Source organism: Myotis nattereri (assembly GCF_964212035.1).
Source record: "Myotis nattereri genome assembly, chromosome: 7".
Taxonomy (NCBI): Eukaryota; Metazoa; Chordata; class Mammalia; order Chiroptera; family Vespertilionidae; genus Myotis; species Myotis nattereri.
The window spans coordinates 55,545,841-55,564,173 of record NC_138082.1 but is presented as its reverse complement, the minus strand read 5'-3'; the positions used below and the strand labels follow the sequence as shown (position 1 = coordinate 55,564,173).

General features: G+C 40.9%; 2 protein-coding genes across 2 annotated transcripts in view; one reads left to right on the top strand and one right to left on the bottom strand.

Annotated features, from left to right (window-relative positions):
* Positions 1-11,819, bottom strand: part of BAZ2B (bromodomain adjacent to zinc finger domain 2B) — a 330,950-nt gene extending 319,131 nt beyond the window's left edge. The window contains exons 1-3 of the mRNA XM_081095898.1: positions 10,928-11,819; positions 9,271-9,455; positions 8,099-8,162 (exon numbers count right to left, since the gene is read on the bottom strand). The gene's annotated coding sequence lies outside the window, so the exon portion shown is untranslated. The remainder of the gene's footprint in view (positions 1-8,098; positions 8,163-9,270; positions 9,456-10,927) is intronic.
* MARCHF7 (membrane associated ring-CH-type finger 7) overlaps positions 11,118-18,333 on the top strand; it is a 44,731-nt gene continuing 37,515 nt past the window's right edge. Inside the window, exon 1 of the mRNA XM_081095900.1 lies at positions 11,118-11,303. The gene's annotated coding sequence lies outside the window, so the exon portion shown is untranslated. The remainder of the gene's footprint in view (positions 11,304-18,333) is intronic.

The following is an 18,333-nucleotide window of genomic DNA, read 5'->3' as shown; positions in this document are numbered from 1 at the left end:
ATGAGACTGTATTTAGAGACAAGGTCTTTAAAGAAGTAATTAAAGTGAACCTGCCCAGTGTGGCTCAGTTGGTTGACTGCCATTTGTGCACTGAAAGGTCATCAGTTTGATTCCTGGTCAGGGCACGTGCCAGGTTTTGGGCTCCATCCCTGGTCAGGGAGAGCATGAGGCAGCCAATCTATGTTTCTCTCTTTCTCTCTCCCTAAAAATAAATAAAAACATATTTTAAAAAAAGTAATTAAGGTAAAATGAAGACATTTGGATGGGCCTGATTATGACTGGTGTCCTTATTAAGAGATTAAACATAGACAACACACAAACCAAAGGATAACTATGAAAGAATACAGGAAGAATATGGCCATCTACAGCCTCAAGAAGAGAGGCTTCAGAATGAAATCAACTCATTCCCAATTCTTGCCTTCCTTGGTCATTGACAACTACTATTTTATAGCTCTATGGATTTGTTTATTCTGCATATTTTATATAAATAAAATCATATAATATGTGATTTTTTTTCTTGTTTCTTTAACTTAGCATGATGTTTTCAGGGTTCATCTATGTTGTTCTTTGTAGTTGAATTACACTCCTTCTTATGGATGAATAATAGTCCATTGAATAGCACATTTTACTCATTCATGCATTTGATAGGCATTTAGGTTGTTTTCACATTTTGGCTATTATGAATGATTCTATGAACATTCATGTACAGGATTTTATGTGACACTGTTTTCAAATTTTTTTTAACTATTTTTATTGATTTTTAGAGAGTGGAAGGGAGAAGGGGAGAGAGAAACATCAATGTGTAAAGCTGATTTCTGCCTCCTGCACACCCCCTACCAGGGATCCAGCCCAAAACCTAGGCACATGCCCTGACCGGGAGTTGAACCAGAAACCCTTTGGTACATGGGACAACACCCAAGCAACTGAGCCACACCCGCCAGGGCTGTTTTTCTATTCTTTTTGGTACATACCTAAGAATGAAATTGCTGAGTCATATGGTGACAATATCTAACTTTTGGCAGAACTACCAAATTATTTTCCAAAGCAACTAACTGCATCATATTAGATTCCCACCAGCAATGTGTGAGGGTTCTAATTTTCCACATCTTTAATAACACTTCTTTTTTAAAATTGATTTCAGAGTGAGGAAGGGGGGGGTGGAGGGGAGAGAGAGAGAGAGAAAAACATCCATCAGTTGCCTCCCAAAGGCACTTGACTGAGGACTGAAGCCACAACCTGGGCATGTGCTTTGACTGGGAATTGAACCTGCCACTTTTCACTATACAGAATGATGCTCCAACCATCTGAGCCAAACTGGACCAGGGCCAGTCATCTTTTGATATAGCCACCTTATTATGTGTGAAGTAGCATCTCACTGTGATTTTTTTTTTCTCATTGTGATTTTGATTTGCATTTCCCTAGTGACTGATGGTATTGAGCATTTTTTTTCCTTTTAACCATACTTCAATTTATTGGCATTGTCAACCTATTAAGACAGGTATTTTCCCACCCATGATATGAGATTGTTTTCAAGCTTCCATAACACGTGTACACATCTTCACCTTGAAAATGAAGCATGTCAAGCTTTAGTCAGTGTAGGTTATTCTTCACTTGCAGAATTTTTATGCTGCTGTCAGAGGTCTTCTTGGCTTTGAATTCCGTTTTTAATACATCGTGGTGATTTGATATTCATATACATTGTGAGCCACTCTGTATATCTTTTTGTTGCCTTATTGCATTAGCAAGAAGTTCCATAGCAATGTTGAAAAGGACTGGTGAGAGGAGAAAACCTTGCCTTCTAACGGATATGAAAGCTTCAAGTTTATCATTAAGTATCACATTAGCTGGAGGTTTTTGTAGTCTTTATCAAGTTCCCCTAGAGAATGTTCCCTCTATTCCTAGTTAGCTGAGAGTTTCTCTCATGAATGTGTGATTAGGCCTGTCTCTGAGTGAGCCAAAGCCTCTGGACTATGATCTTCACAAGAGTTTTCCAGTTTTGTTTTGTTTTCCCTATTAGTTTAGGTGAAACAAAACGGCTAGAGTTGGATGGAGCTGGGTATTTCCTTCTTTATGGAAGGCTAGAACTGGTTAGAGTTGGGTATTTCTCTTCTCCAGACTCTGATAAAACCTTAGCAGGTTAGTTTCTGGTTAACTAGTTTTCCCTGAAGGCAGGGTTTGTTAGAACAACAGAGTGCTCAGATGTATTTCAAAATGGTTCCTTTTCCCTTCCCCTGCTGAAGTCCAATGGGATTTTTCTCTAATATTTACTGTGAGAAAATATTGGTGGAGCTCTTGGAGGTGAATCTCACAATATTGTATGGTCCCCCTATGACTGGGTCTCCCTGGAGTTCTGAACTGAGTTGTCCACATCGAGTCTCCAACAATTCATCAATAATCGATCAGGTTTTCCTACTCGGGCACTGTTTCCTGTATTGGTTTCTGCTCTTGAACCTCTGCTCCTGTGAGCAGCAACTCCCTGTATGTCTCCATTTTGGGGGTTAGTAATTTGCCTTATATCCTACCCTCTCTTATGGTGCCATGAAGAGTTGTTGACTTTTCAGTCTGTTCAGCTTTTCACTTGTTAGGATGGAATGGAGGCTTCCAAGCTACTTACATGTAAAGCCAGAAACCAGGTTTTTAACAAGAATATATGACCCATTCTTAAGGACTGAGGACAGTATAATTCGCTTTCTCATACATAAAGGTAATTTACTCATTCATCTGTTTGAATTGATGGGAAGCCAAACTCAAAATATTTTTTAAAACTTCAGGCAAAAAGAGAAAGATTCTTTCTGCTACTTTAAAAGTTACAATGTAATTTTAATAGTTTTTAATAGTTGTGTCTGTATTTTAAAAATGTACTTTACATTTTATTCTTCTGAAAAGTATGGTTCTTTTTCATCTACCTTATATTAATTTTTGTTCATTTCTTTTCCACTATACATTATTTTATTGCATAAAATAAATTAGGAAAATTGCAGATAGTCTGTCTGTGCCAGTTTTGCGGTGAAAAAAGCAAAAACATTCCACATGTAGTTCTGCCAGAAAGAAAACAAGTCTTCTAAATAGGATGAAAAAATGTCTATTCAATATCTAAGAATTGCTTTTCTCTCATTTTGGTTAATTTATTTTTGCTTTTTCTTTTTAAAATTTGTTTCTTTTTGTTTATTTTTTAAATATATTTTATTGATTTTTTACAGAGAGGCAGGGAGAGGGATAGAGAGTTAGGAACATTGATGAGAGAGAAACATCGATCAGCTGCCTCCTGTACACTCCCTACTGGGGATGTGCCTGCAACCAAGGTACATGCCGTTGACTGGAATCGAACCTGGGACCCTTGAGTCAGTCCGCAGGCCGACGCTCTATGCACTGAGCCAAACCGGTTAGGGCTGTTTATTTTTTTTTTTTTTCGTTTTGGTTGATTTAGAAGCAAAGTGCTGTAGTATATAGTTCTTTCCATACATTTTTCAATATAGAGAATAAATGCTAATAAATAGAATATATAGAATAAATAGTTTCTATGTGGTTTTCTTCCAGGTATAGGTAAGACTAAACACTAACAGTTTTTATTTTTGGACATTATCAAGAATTATTAAAATTTAACTTTAAATTCTTTAACCAAACATTTTAGGTATAAATTTTCATCTACCCAATTAACTTTTTAATGCTATAATTTGGTTGATGTCATATTTATTCAGATTTTAAAATATTATAAAGCTTATTAAAATCCTGATATACAATATCACCAAAAATAATTGTATTTTAGAAGTACTTTAACTATCTGTATTAGTATGACTAGGAGCACAACTGATGTACCAGGAAAATATTTGGTTATCAACCCAAGGAAGTAAAGTCTAATGTAAAACAGTTATATCAATATATTTATAAAACTGTTAAAATACATAAACAAAGCCTGGCTGGTGTGGCTCATAGGTTGAGCATCGACCTATGAACTAGGAAGTCACGGTTCAATTCCCAGGTTGCAGGTTCAATCCTCAGTAGGGAGCATGCAAGAGATAGCCAATCAATGATTCTCTTTCGTCATTGATGTTTCTATCTCTCCCTCTCCTTTCCTCTCTGAAATCAACAAAAATATATTTTAAAGAAATAAAAGACATAAGAGGGAAACAAATATTCATTATAACTATGTATCATATTTTCATTCCTATCTAGCACCCTAATATCTAAACATATTAAAAACTTTCAATTCAAGTTACTATTTGAGATAAAGTTCATACGATTAAAAAATACCTTAATAAATGGACTTGAAAACAATGAAATAATCACTATTGAGAAAAGCCTTCCCACAAATTTAGGCATAATTAACTATATACAAACAAAAAATGAATTGAATTAATATCCTATAAAATTGAATTAAAATATGTTTTAAAGTGCACAATTCTTAGCTTGGAAGAGACAAATATTCAAACCACAACAAAATCAACAACCAGCAACAACATGTTTACGTGTTGTGCTAACGCTAAGAATTACAAACATTAAACATAAATGAAACATTTAAAGCATGTCACCATTCTTATATCATTTATGATGACATAATAGGTAAAATGTAGGATTCCTTTTTTATGTCCATTGTAGAAATGGCCAACTTGCTGTCAAGAGTGGCTAAGGTTCCATGGTGAAAAACTTACACTGAACCATAGGATAGAAAACAGGGTTATTTAAGAAACTAAGTAGTATGTATGTGTGTACTAGTATGTGTTTAGTTTTGTTTAAATTATTATGATATACAAAGTATTGATGAGGTGTTTTTAAATAACTGAAGTATATTCAATGGCTCTAGCAAACTTCTGAGGAAGGAACACAAGAATAGTGGGGAAAAAAGAAGTTAAACTAAGTTGGAAGCAGGCTGCTAGTATAATATCAAGTGTATAATGCAAAGCCAGTAAAATTTATTGGGGATCCTGGAGAAAATAGTTACCATTCCTATAATTGAATAGGTACGTGACAGAAATGCAGAACAGTATTAATAATAAATGAGTAAGATTAAAAATATTATTAAAATAATACTTAGTTTTCTGCATAGTTTATAGTTCTGAATAGTTTAGTTTTCAAAATTTAAAATAATCCAGTAATAAATCCAATATAAATCTGAAAAATCAGTATATGACAAAGGTAGCTTTTCTAATCACAAATAACAAATTAAGAAATGTTACTGTCACAACTGGCTATTCATTGAGAAGAAAACAAATTGGATCCTATTATTGTATTCCACATATAAAAATTAATTTGAGTTTAATTTTTACAATCCAGGAATAGGTAAGACTTTTTAAGCTAAGATAGAAACCCAAAAGTGATAAAAGAAATCGTAGACACATTTTATTATATGAATGTACCTGTGGCAAAAGATATTAAATGACAAGTCAACAGACAAATGAGAGCTGAAAAACTGTGGCAATACTGCAAATTGAAAAGAAAGGATAATCAACCAATATAAATAGGTATTTAAAGTACTTTTGATTGAAAAAATATGATAATACGCATGTTGAAATTTGATGCTATTTTATAAAATAAATGGTAAGAAATAATCTATATATATAAAATCCTAATATGCAAATAGTCCGAACAGTGGAACAACAGGTTGCTATGATGTGTGCTGACCACCAGGGGGGCGCGTGCAGAACATGGTGGGCGTCAGCAGTAGGCAGTAGAGTGCAGAACATGGTGGGCAGTGGTCACGGCGGGATGGTGGAACAGGTGAGCAGGGGTGCCAGACCAAGGTGGGGCACGGGTCGTTGTCATTGGTGCGAGCCTCTGGAGGTTACTGAAAATTCTTTGTTCCCTCGCACTGCGGTCCTGCCCAGCGCTAGCATCCACTGCCAGCGCCTGGCCCTGGGCCCAATCTCTTGGCGGGTGTGAGTGGTGGCTGCTGGCCCTGATCTCCCCTGAGGGTTTCTCCACCTCCCCCTGCTCCTGAGGGTGATTGGGGCCAGCAGCCGCCTCTTGCACCTGCTGCCGGCAACTGCCCTGCTCTTACCTGCTGCCAGCACCAGAGCCACTGCTCACACCCACTGCCAGCGCCAGCCCCACTCGCAACCACAGCTGGCACCAGAGCCACCACTCGCACCCGCTGCTAGCACCCAGCGCTGGTCCCAATTGCTTGGCATAGTCAGTGGGTGTGAGCGGTGGCTGCTGGCCCAATTGCCCCTGAGGACTTCTCCACCTCCCCCTGTTCCTGAGGGGCAATCAGGGCAGCAGCCACCACTTGCACCTGCTGCTTGCACCAGCCCCAATCGCTCAGTGCCATCAGTGGGTGCGAGCGGGGCCGGTGCCTCAGTACATGGGAGCAGTGGTGGCAGGAGTGGGGCTGCTGGCAGAGAGGGGATCGGGGGGCACGGAAGATAGGCCGACCTGCCCCTGTGCCCACTGTAGCCTCACAGCCCACAGTCCCTGTCAAGGTGCACAAATTTGTGCACTGGGCCTCTAGTCCTATATAATAAAAAGCTAATATGCTAATTAGACCGAACAGAATGACCATCAGACAACTGTCCGGATGACCTTCTGGATGAAGCCAGAGCTGCAAGGGCCAAGCCCCTTGCACCAATTTTGTGCATCGGGCCTCTAGTTTATATATATGTGTGTATATATATGTATATGAGTATCTCTGTGTGCATATGTGTGTGTGATATAACTATTCTTTTAAGAATGTATGACCATACAGCCCTAGCTGGTGTGGTTCCGTGGATATAGTGTTGGCCTGCGGACTAAAAGGTCCCGAGTTCGATTCCAGTCAAGGACACATTCCCAGGTTGCAGGCTCCATCACCAGCAGGGGGTGTGCAAGAGGCAGCCAATCAATGATTCTCTCTCATTATTGATGTTTCTATTTCTCTCTCCCTCTCTCTTCCTCTCTGAAATCAATACAAACATATTTTTTAAAGAAAGAATGTATGACCATGCAGAAAAAAATGCAGAAGTATGCTCACTAATTTTGCAAGAATGTTGTGAATAGAGACAAGACAGCCAAATCTAAAAGGAAAAGAGAAGGTGGGGAAATGGGAGATAAAGAAAAAAAGTGAAAGAAAAGGACATACTAAAACTAGAGGCGCGGTGCACAGATTTGTGCACTGGTGGGGTCCCTTGGCCTGGCCTGTGGGGATCAGGCCGAAACTGGCTCTCTGACATCCCCCGAGAGGTCCCAGATTGCAAGAGGGTGCAGGCCAGGCCGAGGGACCCCACCGGTGCACGATCAGGGCTGGGGAGGGACCGTGGGAAGGCTCCAGGGAATGTCTGGCCCGTCTTGCCCAGTCCTGCTAGGGGCCAATTGGGGCCAGCCAGCTGGGGAGGGGCCGCAGGAGGGCTACAGGACATGTCTGGTCAGTCTTGCCCAGTCCTGATCAGGGCTGGGGAGGGACCGCAGGAGGGCTCCAGGATGTCTCTGGCCCATCTTGCCCAGTCCCAATCAGCTGGACCCCAGCAGCAAGCTAACCTTCCAGTCGGAGTGTCTGCCCCTTGGTGGTCAGTGCGTCTCGTAGTGAGTGGTCAAATGGTTGGACACTTAGCATATATAGGATAGCTAGTATGTATGACGCAATCAACATATACATTGTTATAAAGTTGTACACATATGTGGACATGAAGAATATTTAAAATAAAAATGGGGCTGTAATCAAACTTGCCAAAAGAAACACCCAAAAACTTCCTATCAGTAGTTGGATGCTCTTCTGCTTGTATTGTCATAATATGTAGTCTTAAGTGGCCATGGAGGCTGAGCATAGTCCTGAATTATGATGATTCTGAAATTGTGTGTTTGAGTTTAGCTTGACTGTATTATTAAAGGAACAGGGAAAACTTCCCTCCTGGGAGCATACCCTCACCTTTGCTTTCTTCCTCCTCCTTCCCCCAGGTACATTACCATTAGCTTCCTCACTATGCACTCCAAAGCTCCAAGGGCCCTTCCTTTCCTCTACAATTGTTTCCTAAGCCCATTTCTTCTATGAATTACTTCCTCTACCTCTGCGATTTCCAAATACATATTCTCTTATTGGAAAAAAAAAGGAACAGGGGCTAGTTCAATACTTGAGAAGATGTTTAAGGGACTTATGTAATATTTAATAATAAACACTACACATTAAAGTTACCTATAACTAAATAGTAGATCCTCAAGTTGGTTGACGCTCCCTTCTCCAGGGATCAATGAGATTCCTATATGAGAAAAAAAAATTGGCATCCTTATAAGCACTCTTCCTATAAGCACTCTCCTTTCATCCCAGGTATTACCTCCTATTCCTCCAAAGTTTAAGAAATAACCAACATTCAAACACAATTTGATTTACAGAAAGCAAATATAACCATACCTTTTCAAGATCACACCATTTACACAAAGTAAAGAATGTCTATAAGATTGCCCCTGCCAAAGAGAGGCTTCTTAGACAGTTAGGATGAGGGTTAATAAAAAGTGGGGACGTCCTGGCCAGTATGACTCAGCTGACTGGGCGTCATCCTGTGCTCCAAAAGGTTGCTGGTTGGATTCCGGGTCAGGGCACATGCCCCAGTTGTGGCCCGGTGGGGAACGTGAAGGAGGCAGGCGATCATGCTTCTCTCTCACGTCAATGTTTCTCTTTCTCTCTCTCCCTAAAGATAAAAATATTTAAAAAGCAGGGAAAACAGGGACTATGGAATTTAATATATGAAAAAGAGCTCTGTAACTATGAAGTAGTTGAAGAAATAGTTAAATATAAAAGGGCTGTTATGACCATGACCAAATGACACTTATAAAGTAGAAAGGGAAAAAATGAGTAATAGTAGTATGACCCTAATTTAGAGAAGAAGCCAAGTTAAAAAATGTAAACTAATGTGAGTAGTGTGGGCAAGTGGTGAAAAAAGATTTAGATACTGAAAGGTGTTTCATAAGGAGAAAAAGTTCAGCAAAGGAAGGTCATGTGGAGGAACTCTTAAATAAATAAGGCAACCATGGAATCTAAGTTGGTCATAGCAATTCTGATTTCAAACATTCTGCATATCAAATCATTTTGTTCTGATTTTTCATTCAGAAAATAGTCTCTGTTGTACCTATTTGTATCCACAACTCCTATAAAGTTGTCTTTAACATAGGAAAGGCTCAACTGTTTGTTGGTAATGATAATTTCATGGAATTTCAAAGAAAAGAAAGTACATTATAAAATCAATAATAATTAACCATTCTTAAAGAATAAAAATATATTTATAAGTGGTCTTTGCCTATTTACTAGTATCAATAGGAAACTAGAGTCTGGAAGATCTGTTTAGCTTAGAAAATTGGTACCATACTCACCTCTGCTGAGAACATCAGTGCTGGGTGGGGATGAAGCCATAATCTGCCAACATCTGAATCATCCTTGCCAGGTTAGGGGGTTCTGCAGACAAGTTACTGCTACCAGGTCTGACTGCCATAGCTCAGGAAAATGGTGCAGTCATTCCTCTTAGTGTAGAATACACTTGGGAAGAAGTCTGAGAGACCTATGTAATATTAAGCCCCAGAAAGACAGCATTAGTAACGGTTTGGACATGGAATGTAAGAGCTAACAGTTGTGGAATGCTTACTGTTTCAGGAGCTGATGTGTTACCTTATTTAATGCTTTGGACAACCCGATGGGGTAGAGGAATTGTTATTAATTCCATTTTATAGGAAACCTAGGCTTAGCAAGGTTAAGAAATTGTTCAAGATAACAAAGGTAGTAAAGTACATGGCAGAGCTGGGATTTGAACCCATGCAGTCTGGTACCTCAGGGTGCATATATTCATAACCACCATGCTACAGCTACATTCAAACAAGCTGGGAGGAAAAATCACTTTTCTAAAAAGGGCACACTGATTCTCTCAAAAGTGATCTGTGTTCATTTGATCCTATATTAGCTACTTAATCTTAAACTCAGATTCCAAAAAGTTAGACTGGCATTCATGTGCCAACTTTAAATAATAGTAATCCCACTTTAAATCTTTAATATCCATAATATTTTACAACTTACAATAGTGAAAATGGACAGTCTCTTAGTCTCCAAGATAGTGAAAAATGGGGATAGTGCATTCCCTCCAGATGAAATGACAAATACCTATAAACGTCATAATTCATTTATTGGAATAACTTGATTTCAATGAATTGCTTAAAAACAATATAATAAAGTAGGTCACTTAAAAAAAAATAATCAAGTGCTGTCGGCATTTCGGCAAGTTTCAATATATTTCCTGACAAAGAACTTTTCATGTTTGCTACATGACTCAGAATCCCCTAAATCCACACATTATCAAGTCCACATAAATCGTGGCTTTTCCCCTAACCTGCTCTTTTCTGTATCAGTATCCATTTACATCTTAGTGTATCACTTCGTCTTTTGGTGAAAGTTTCGTCTCATTTCATCAGACGATTTAAAAAAAATTTTAGTTTTCCTTCCTCTTTTTAAGTGGATGAAATTTTTACTACGGAAGCTGTTGCTACACTACCAAATACCAGTGTCACTATTTAAAAGTAGACCACCCCCAAAACGGAATTACCGATAAAAAAAACGTCAGGTTCGGATCGGCTCCCGCCCCGAAAGGGGGGCGGGGGGCGGGGGGTGGGGGCTCGCAGGCATTCAATTGGGAGGGCCGGGGGGAGGGGCGGTCGGAAAAAGGAGTGATTGATTCAAGTCGTAGCTAAACATTCCCTGCGCCACTTACCCAGCGCAAAAAAAAAAAAAAAAGGGGGGGTGGTGGGGGTGGGGGGCTGGACTGTATTTAGAGCGGGGCGGGGGGGGGGGCCCTGCGGGTGTGCGGGACGGGTGAGAGTCTGCAGCCGGGACGCGGGTGCCAGGGAGCGCAGGGCTGCATCAGAGCCCCTCGCCACCCCGGCGGGGCGGCCGAGCAGGGCCAGGCCTTCAGCGCCCGCCTCCGGGCGCCCGCACACTCGCTGGCCCGGCCGCCGGCCCCGCGGACGGACGGCCGCAGCCGCTTACCGGTGGCGCCTCGCCGCCTCCTCCGGGGCAGCCCTCCAACGGTTGCCGCAGTCAGAGCACCACCCCGCGGCGGGGCACGTCGAGTCCGCCGAGCGCTCCCCGAGTCCCGCAGCGCCGCCACTCTCGCGAGAAGCCGGCCCAGCCCGAGAACTGGAGGGGGAGGGTAGGAGGAGGAGGAGGGAGGGGGGGGGGAGGAGAAGGGAGGGGCATTTAACGGTGGCAGCTGGTTCTGCGCCGGATCCGGGAGCGGGGCGGGCGCCATTGTGCTTCGCTGCCGACTGCTCGGCCTCCGAGTCCTCGCGCTCCGAGGAGGAAGGCGGCGGCGAGGGCGCCGGGAGCGGGTCGCGCCCTGGTCAGGACCAGCCCCGGAGCGGAGGTAATGGGCTGCGGAGCTCGGGCTTCCCGGGTGGGGGGAGGTGGTGTAGGCCAGGCCGCGGTGGGGGAGGGGAGGGGCCGGAGTGCAGGCCGGAGGGAGGCCGCGGAGGCCGCTTCCTCCTTAGCGAGACGGGGCGGACGAGCCGGGTGCGGGACCGCGGGCGCGGAGGGATGCCGGTGGCCTGTGGCGGGCGGAGGGGAGCAGATGGCGCGCCTCTTAGACGCAGGGGGGCCGAGGGCCAGGGGCTGGAGCCCGACTTCGGCCTCTGGCAGCGGCCTTTCGACGGGGTAAGGAGCGCCCCCGAGCCCTGCGGGCCGGGAGGTTCCCGGCGGGAGGGGGGTCGGGGCCCCGCCAGCCCGGCCTCGAAGCGAAGGGGCTGTCCCTGCCCCTCGGCTGCTGCGAGGGTTTGCGTCGGGATCCCGTCCCCGTTCTCGGACGGCGTGAGACTCGGGGGCGTTCTTTTGGGGCTGTGGTCAATTGTGTGGCTTTCAGCGTGAAACAGGTGATGACATGTCTAAAAAACGGACCTGATGGCGTAAGAGTTAAAAATATGGAGGCCACCAGTGGTAGAACACTCCCTCATTTTGATGAAACTGCGTAGTGAGGGCTTGAGAACGTGTGCGAACACGTACCAAAAAATACTTTTTTCCCCCTACGTATAGATGTAGATAATATGTAGGGAAACTCTGTCTTGGTAATAAATTCGTCACGACTGGTATCGTTTGGCACTTTTCAAAAGTAAAGGTGCCAAGTGAAATTGAATTTGGTAAGACCCCCCCCCCCCCGCCCCCCGATTTTTGTAGGATTTTTTTTTTAGGTATTTTTATTTTAAGCCTCCCCTTTTCTTACTCCTATCCTTCCATAATGTTATAGAGCTAAGAGGTAAGGTTAAGGCTAAAGTTTTGACTTAAAACAGACAGTGTAGGTTTTTTCCTCATGATTTGGGGTATTTACAGCTCTGCAGCATTATGTGAAAGAACAGTGGTGTACCAGAAGATCTGGCCATGAGTCTTGATTTTTGCAGCAAATTATTTAACCTCTTCACATTTCCTTAGAAATGCAGCAGTTCATGCCTAGACTTGATGTGAGGAGTAACTGAGCTGAGGCAGTGGGCAATACTGGGGGCCTAATGCTTGCGGAGTGAATTCTCAGTGGACGGACACAATTGGAGTTGGCACCTAACCTCCACTTGTTCGGGAATTCTTGTCCAAATAACCTTAAAAGTCTACTCTTGCCTGTCATGTCCCCCACAGATTGCTCACAGCTTCACACCATATATACTTATATAAGTTCTCTACTACGAATGTGTTTAGGTGAGAACTTTAACAACTCTTATTTTGCCTTATGCTTACATCCCACAGATGTAAGCATAGTCGGGGGTTTGTTTGTTTTTTCCAAACTCTTGCCTGCTGGGTAAATGTCTTGAGTAAAATTTAAAATTCCTACTTATTTAAGTACAAGTGATTTATCTTTCTGCCACATTAGCAAGGGAGCTTATTTTCCTAGATGAAGCACAAAGATGCCCCTACTTAGACATGCCACATAGGTTTTACTTGAAGTTCTCAAATCATCAACTTGGATATAAAAAGTCATCCGTGGCACTCATGCAGCCAATTTTTAATCAGCCCTGTATTCACTTCACAAACTCTTCATCTGGTATGTGTTCAAGAGTTACCCACACTTTACTGTTGTATTTTAGGAAAATAATTGTAATAGTGCAAAATTATCAAATAAGGTAAAACATTTTTTGATAATAGGTTGTTTGTTGTTTACTGGTTTCTAGATGAGGGCTTCACGTTTCAAGGAATGAGCTTGACGCACAGCGTCTGCCCTCCCAACAGCTCACAGTTTAGTCATCAGACTAATATATAAACAACTACTCCTATTATCTTAGTGTAAGTACATAATAGTACCTTGGCAGCACAGAGGATGGGTGTTTATTCTTGGGGAAGATTTTACAGGAAGTATTGCTTTAACAAAGATGTGAAGGATGATGACTTAAGAGTTTGATAATGAAACTGCAAAGTCATGGTATCATGGTTTTAGGAGTGGGCAGTTCGTTCCCCATAGCTGAAACAAATTGAATGGAAATTAGAGCAGGCCATGAAAGACCTGTATTGTTTTACAAAGTTAGTGCTCTGCTGTTGGGATTGGAAAGCTATTGCATCCCTGCACCAAATAATAATAGTTTTTAGATTATCTTTGCTGATACATACTTCTTGACTACAATAATTAAGTGCCAGTGCCAACTGGGAAATGCACAGGCTTTCTTCATCAAACCTCATTTTTAACCAACAAATTAAACTTAAGAAGTAATGAGTCTAAATAAAAGAATCAATAGCTGATCACATTTAAGATGATTACCATTTAAAATGAGTAAGATTTTGAGTTCTTACTAAAACCTACTTGAATTCATTAATGCAGAATCCTATTACAGTGAAATAGTTTATCTTCTCATAAATCATTATTTTGCAAGAAAATATATCTAAATACAGTTGCTAATCATAAAATGAACCCAAAAGCAGGGGCATAAACTTACAATTTGAGAGTTATTTGGCTGGAGTTTAATTTTTATTGACCTTAATTTTTAACTTTTATATTCTGGTCTGAACTCATGGTCAAAGCTGGTTTTTCTCGTTCTCTGTGATATACTGGTTAGACTAGATAAGTTGAACACCTGGTTTTCAAATCACCTACTTGTCTTCTACATACACCCACTTTTGTCAACAGCTTTAAAAGAAGGCATATTTTTTTTATCTTAAAAGTTAGTTCTCATTTTCCATTATAATTATTGCACTTGAATGTAATTCTCACTTTCCAGAAGAAAACCCTAAAATGGTTTCCACTTACTGGATGAAGATTGAAACTTTAGACATGAATTTTAAATACACTTCAAAGGAGAACAGATTATCTCAAAGTACTGTGGTGTAGACTTATCATAGTCACATTTTCTCATGGAGATGTTGAACTTTTTTCTAGTTATTTTTTAAAGATGGATCTTTGTGTCTTAAGTATTTGTTAGATAAAAGTATTTGAAAGACCCAAAAAATTCTGTGCTTTCCTCATGTGACCACCCTTAGCTTCCATGTCTCCGTGTTCACTAAGAACAATAAAACACGAGAATTTCTTACTGAGAAAAAATTTTTCCCCAGAAGCAGATTTTTAAAAAAAGAATATACCAAGTACTGTAGGGATACATAATAGAATTTTAACTATGTTTGTAGTTAATAATTAGCAGTTACAGTACATTGTTGTTTTTTATAACTCTGGCCTTCATGACATGTATGTAATGTATAGTAATGTTGTGCTTTTGGTAATTCAGCAGCTGCAACTCACTTGGATATTTAAGGCAAATTCTCAGTTACCCCCTGAAATAGAATCAGATTTTTCTTAGAAACTGACATGATAATTGGAGGAAAGTGAAAGTTAGGTTTAGATTTTGAAGCTTTATGGCTGCATAGCAACCCACCTCAAAATCTAGTGGATTAAAGCTACTGTCAGTGTAAGAAAACATTCAAACCTGTGAAGAATTTTTTGTGCGTTTATGTGAGCCAAACTGTCAACAAATACCAGGAAGCAGAATTTCAAAGGATTGAGATAATGCGCTGGAGAATGGCAGTTTTGCACCTTATTGTATACATTACAGTCAAAAGAGGAGATGTAAATGGGTTACATGAAATCCATTGGTGATAGATTAGGGAGGCGGGAGAAAAAGCCAAGCAGGGGGAAACCTCTAGGTTGGATAAAAAGTAAAATGATAGACACACACTTCTTTTACTTACGTAGGTGCAGGATAGTTAACAATCAACAATAATTCAATCACAATGAGTCAAGAACAGCGTGGTGCCTGTGCTTTGAGGGGTTGGGGAGGAAAATTGTACTTTGCCATTCCAACAATATGTTATCGTAGATGCACAAAGACAATAGACAGGCTCAGTTAAGGTAAGATAACAGCTTAGGACATAACTCTCCACCATAAACTGCTTTTAGTTTAAAAAGTTTTAATTTCAGACCATCCTTTGTGGTTACTTTAGCTCTCCGAGTTTGCAAGGCCGTCACACAGGCCTTCCCTGAGCTAGTCAGGTTAGCATGGCCCCTTTTTGGACATACTGTTTACTATTTTTTTACACTTCTGTGTGCCTTTTGGGCAGGTATACTTGTTTTGCCTAGGTTCACTCATGTTCACCATTCAACTGGAAGATTTCTCAGGCTGGAAGGTCCAAGATGGCATCACTCACATGACTGACAGTTGGTGTTGCTTAATATTTAGGCTTTGCTCCAAGTGGTCTTCTTTGATACGGGGGTTTCAAGACCAATCCGAGAGAGGGAAAGCGGAAGCTATAAGACTTACAGCTTGGCAAATCATATAATGTCACGTAACGTGGCACATTCTTTTATTTTTTTAAATCTTTATTATTAAAAGTATTAACGTATGTCCCCCTTTCCTCCCCCTCTCCCCCCTCCCATTAACCCCTTTGAGCCCACCCCATGCTGCACATTCTCTTAGTTAAAGTAAATCTCACAAGACAAGCCCTTATTAAAGAGGTGTGGAATTAAGATTCCACCTCTTACTGGGCAGAGCAGCAAAATCACAATACAAAGGGGCCTGTGTGCTCAGATGGGAGGGATTTATAATTTACCACAGGTTGCTGCCACCATTTTAAAAACAGGCATCCTTAATGTCATTGGGATTTGCTTTAAAATAGAGGATGGTAAAAGTAAAAGCAAGATAAGTTAATTGTTGAAGATTGTTGATTGGTACGTAGAGGTTCATTATTGTCTCTAGTTATGTTTGAAATATTTCATAGTAAAAAAATATTTGATGCATACTTACCTATCTAAACTGCATTTAGTGAAGTGATTTTAACCTTCCATTTAGTATTCACTAGACTAGTGAATTGTTTTATATTTACTACTTCCTTTGTAGTATGTAGCTACTAAGGAGTGTAAACCATCAATGCAGCAATTTCGAAAGAGAATTATTCTTAGGAGGTCTTTATAGAGTTTATTGTGATATAAGTTGTAAAAAAACCGTATCTTTTCATTTGCAAGTAACTATTTGCCTTATTTATCAAAGTAAGACCAAGTACATTAAAAAAAATTTGGAAAACTAAGTATAAAGAAGGAAACAAAACCCACCCAGGGACACAGTAACATGTTAATAATAATGGCTATTTCCAAATTTTTATGCATATGTTTATATAAGTAAGGTCTATCGGTTTCTTTGCCTTTTAGTAATTATCTTCCTGTATATAATCTCATATACTTTAAATAAAAAGTCTTTTTATTTTGCCCTGGCCAGTGTGCTCAGTGATTAGAGCATCAGCCTGCACACCAAAAGGTCTCAGGTTCAATTCAATTCCCAGTCAAGGGCGGCACGTACCTGGGTTGCAGGTTCAATTGCTGGTATGTGGGGGGAGGAGGGGGGGTAACCACTCTCTCCCTCTTCCCCCCTCCTTTCCACTCTCTCTGCAAATCGATGGAAAAAATATCCTGCAGAGAGGATTTTTTTTTAAAGTCTTTTTTTTTAATTGTGTTAAAATCCAAGCTCAAATAATGAAAAAACTAATAGAGTGTCTACTAAGCTGTTCATATGAAAATCTTTTTTTGACATTGATGGTATTGCTTGATAATAGCTGGTGTTTGCTGAATACATACTATGTGCCAGCAAAGTTCATAATATACCTGTTTAGTTGATACTATTATAATTCCCCTTTTGTGGGTGAAGAAATTAAGCATAGAGATTAAATCTAAAGGCACAACAAAGTAAAGGACAGATTTCAAAGCTTGTGCTCATAACTATCATATTTCTACTATCATCTTTTTCCATGCTTCATTCTGGATGATTGGTTTCTAGCCTATTTCCCAATTCCCTAGTTTTCCAATTTTGCCAAGTTAATTCATTAGTTTCCCATTTTTTTAAACATTGGGGCTGTCTTCTGGTTTCGTTGATTCTTATCTCTCGGCATTGTGTTGTAAGTTTTGATCGACTAGCAAACATTTTAAATAAACAGTAGAGTGTTTATTATTTATGGCTGTATATGGACAGACATACTCTACTCTACTTTTGTTAGTCTGTTAGTGTGGTGGGTTGCATTGGTTTAGTCCAGTGGTCAGCAAACCGCGGCTCGCGAACCACATGTAGCTCTTTGGGCCCTTGAGTGTGGCTCTTCCACAAAATACCACGTGCGGCCGCGCACATACAGTGCGATTGAAACTTTGTGGCCCACGCGCAGAAGTCGGTTTTCAGCCTGGGCGAGTCTATTTTGAAGAAGCGGGGGCTGCCGGCCGGTCAGGCGACGGGAGGCGTGGCGCAGGGGAGGTACATTGTTTTGAGGTACATTCGCTGAGGTCAACTCCTTCCAACTCTCCCATCCACACTGGTCTATCTGAAACAAGTATACAAGACGAGTGTGGATGGGAGAGTTGGAAGGGGTCGACCTCAGTGAATGTACCTCAATCAGATTGAGGACGTTTTTAGCAAAGGCCAGTTTAGGAGTACCCTAACTAAGTTAATAACAATGTACCTACCTATATAGTTTAAGTTTAAAAAATTTGGCTCTCAAAAGAAATTTCAATCGTTGTACTGTTGATATTTGGCTCTGTTGACTAATGAGTTTGCCGACCACTAGTTTAGTCTGAAGTTGAACTGGGTTTGGGTTTTATTATTGGTTTATTTACCTTTAAAGTACTACAGTAGTGGACTGCCACTGTGTGGTACTTAATGTGAGGCCCAGAGTGGGGGAGTATTTCTTTTAGTATTCTTTCACTAGCCTCAACTTCCTGTAGGTCCTGCAAATATGCATCACAATGGGGTTAGATTGTCTTAAGTCTAAATAGACTGCTGTTGCTTCTTATTTGGAGCATAACTCATAGTGATTAGGGGTGGTTCTTAGTTCTATGCATCCTCCTCCAGTTTTAGGCAGGGTCTGTGTACCTTATTCTCACAGGTGGGGCGATCCCAAAATTTCTGCTCTTCTCCCTGCTTCCTAAAATTTAGAATGCAGGCAAGACCCCTGCCACTGTCCCT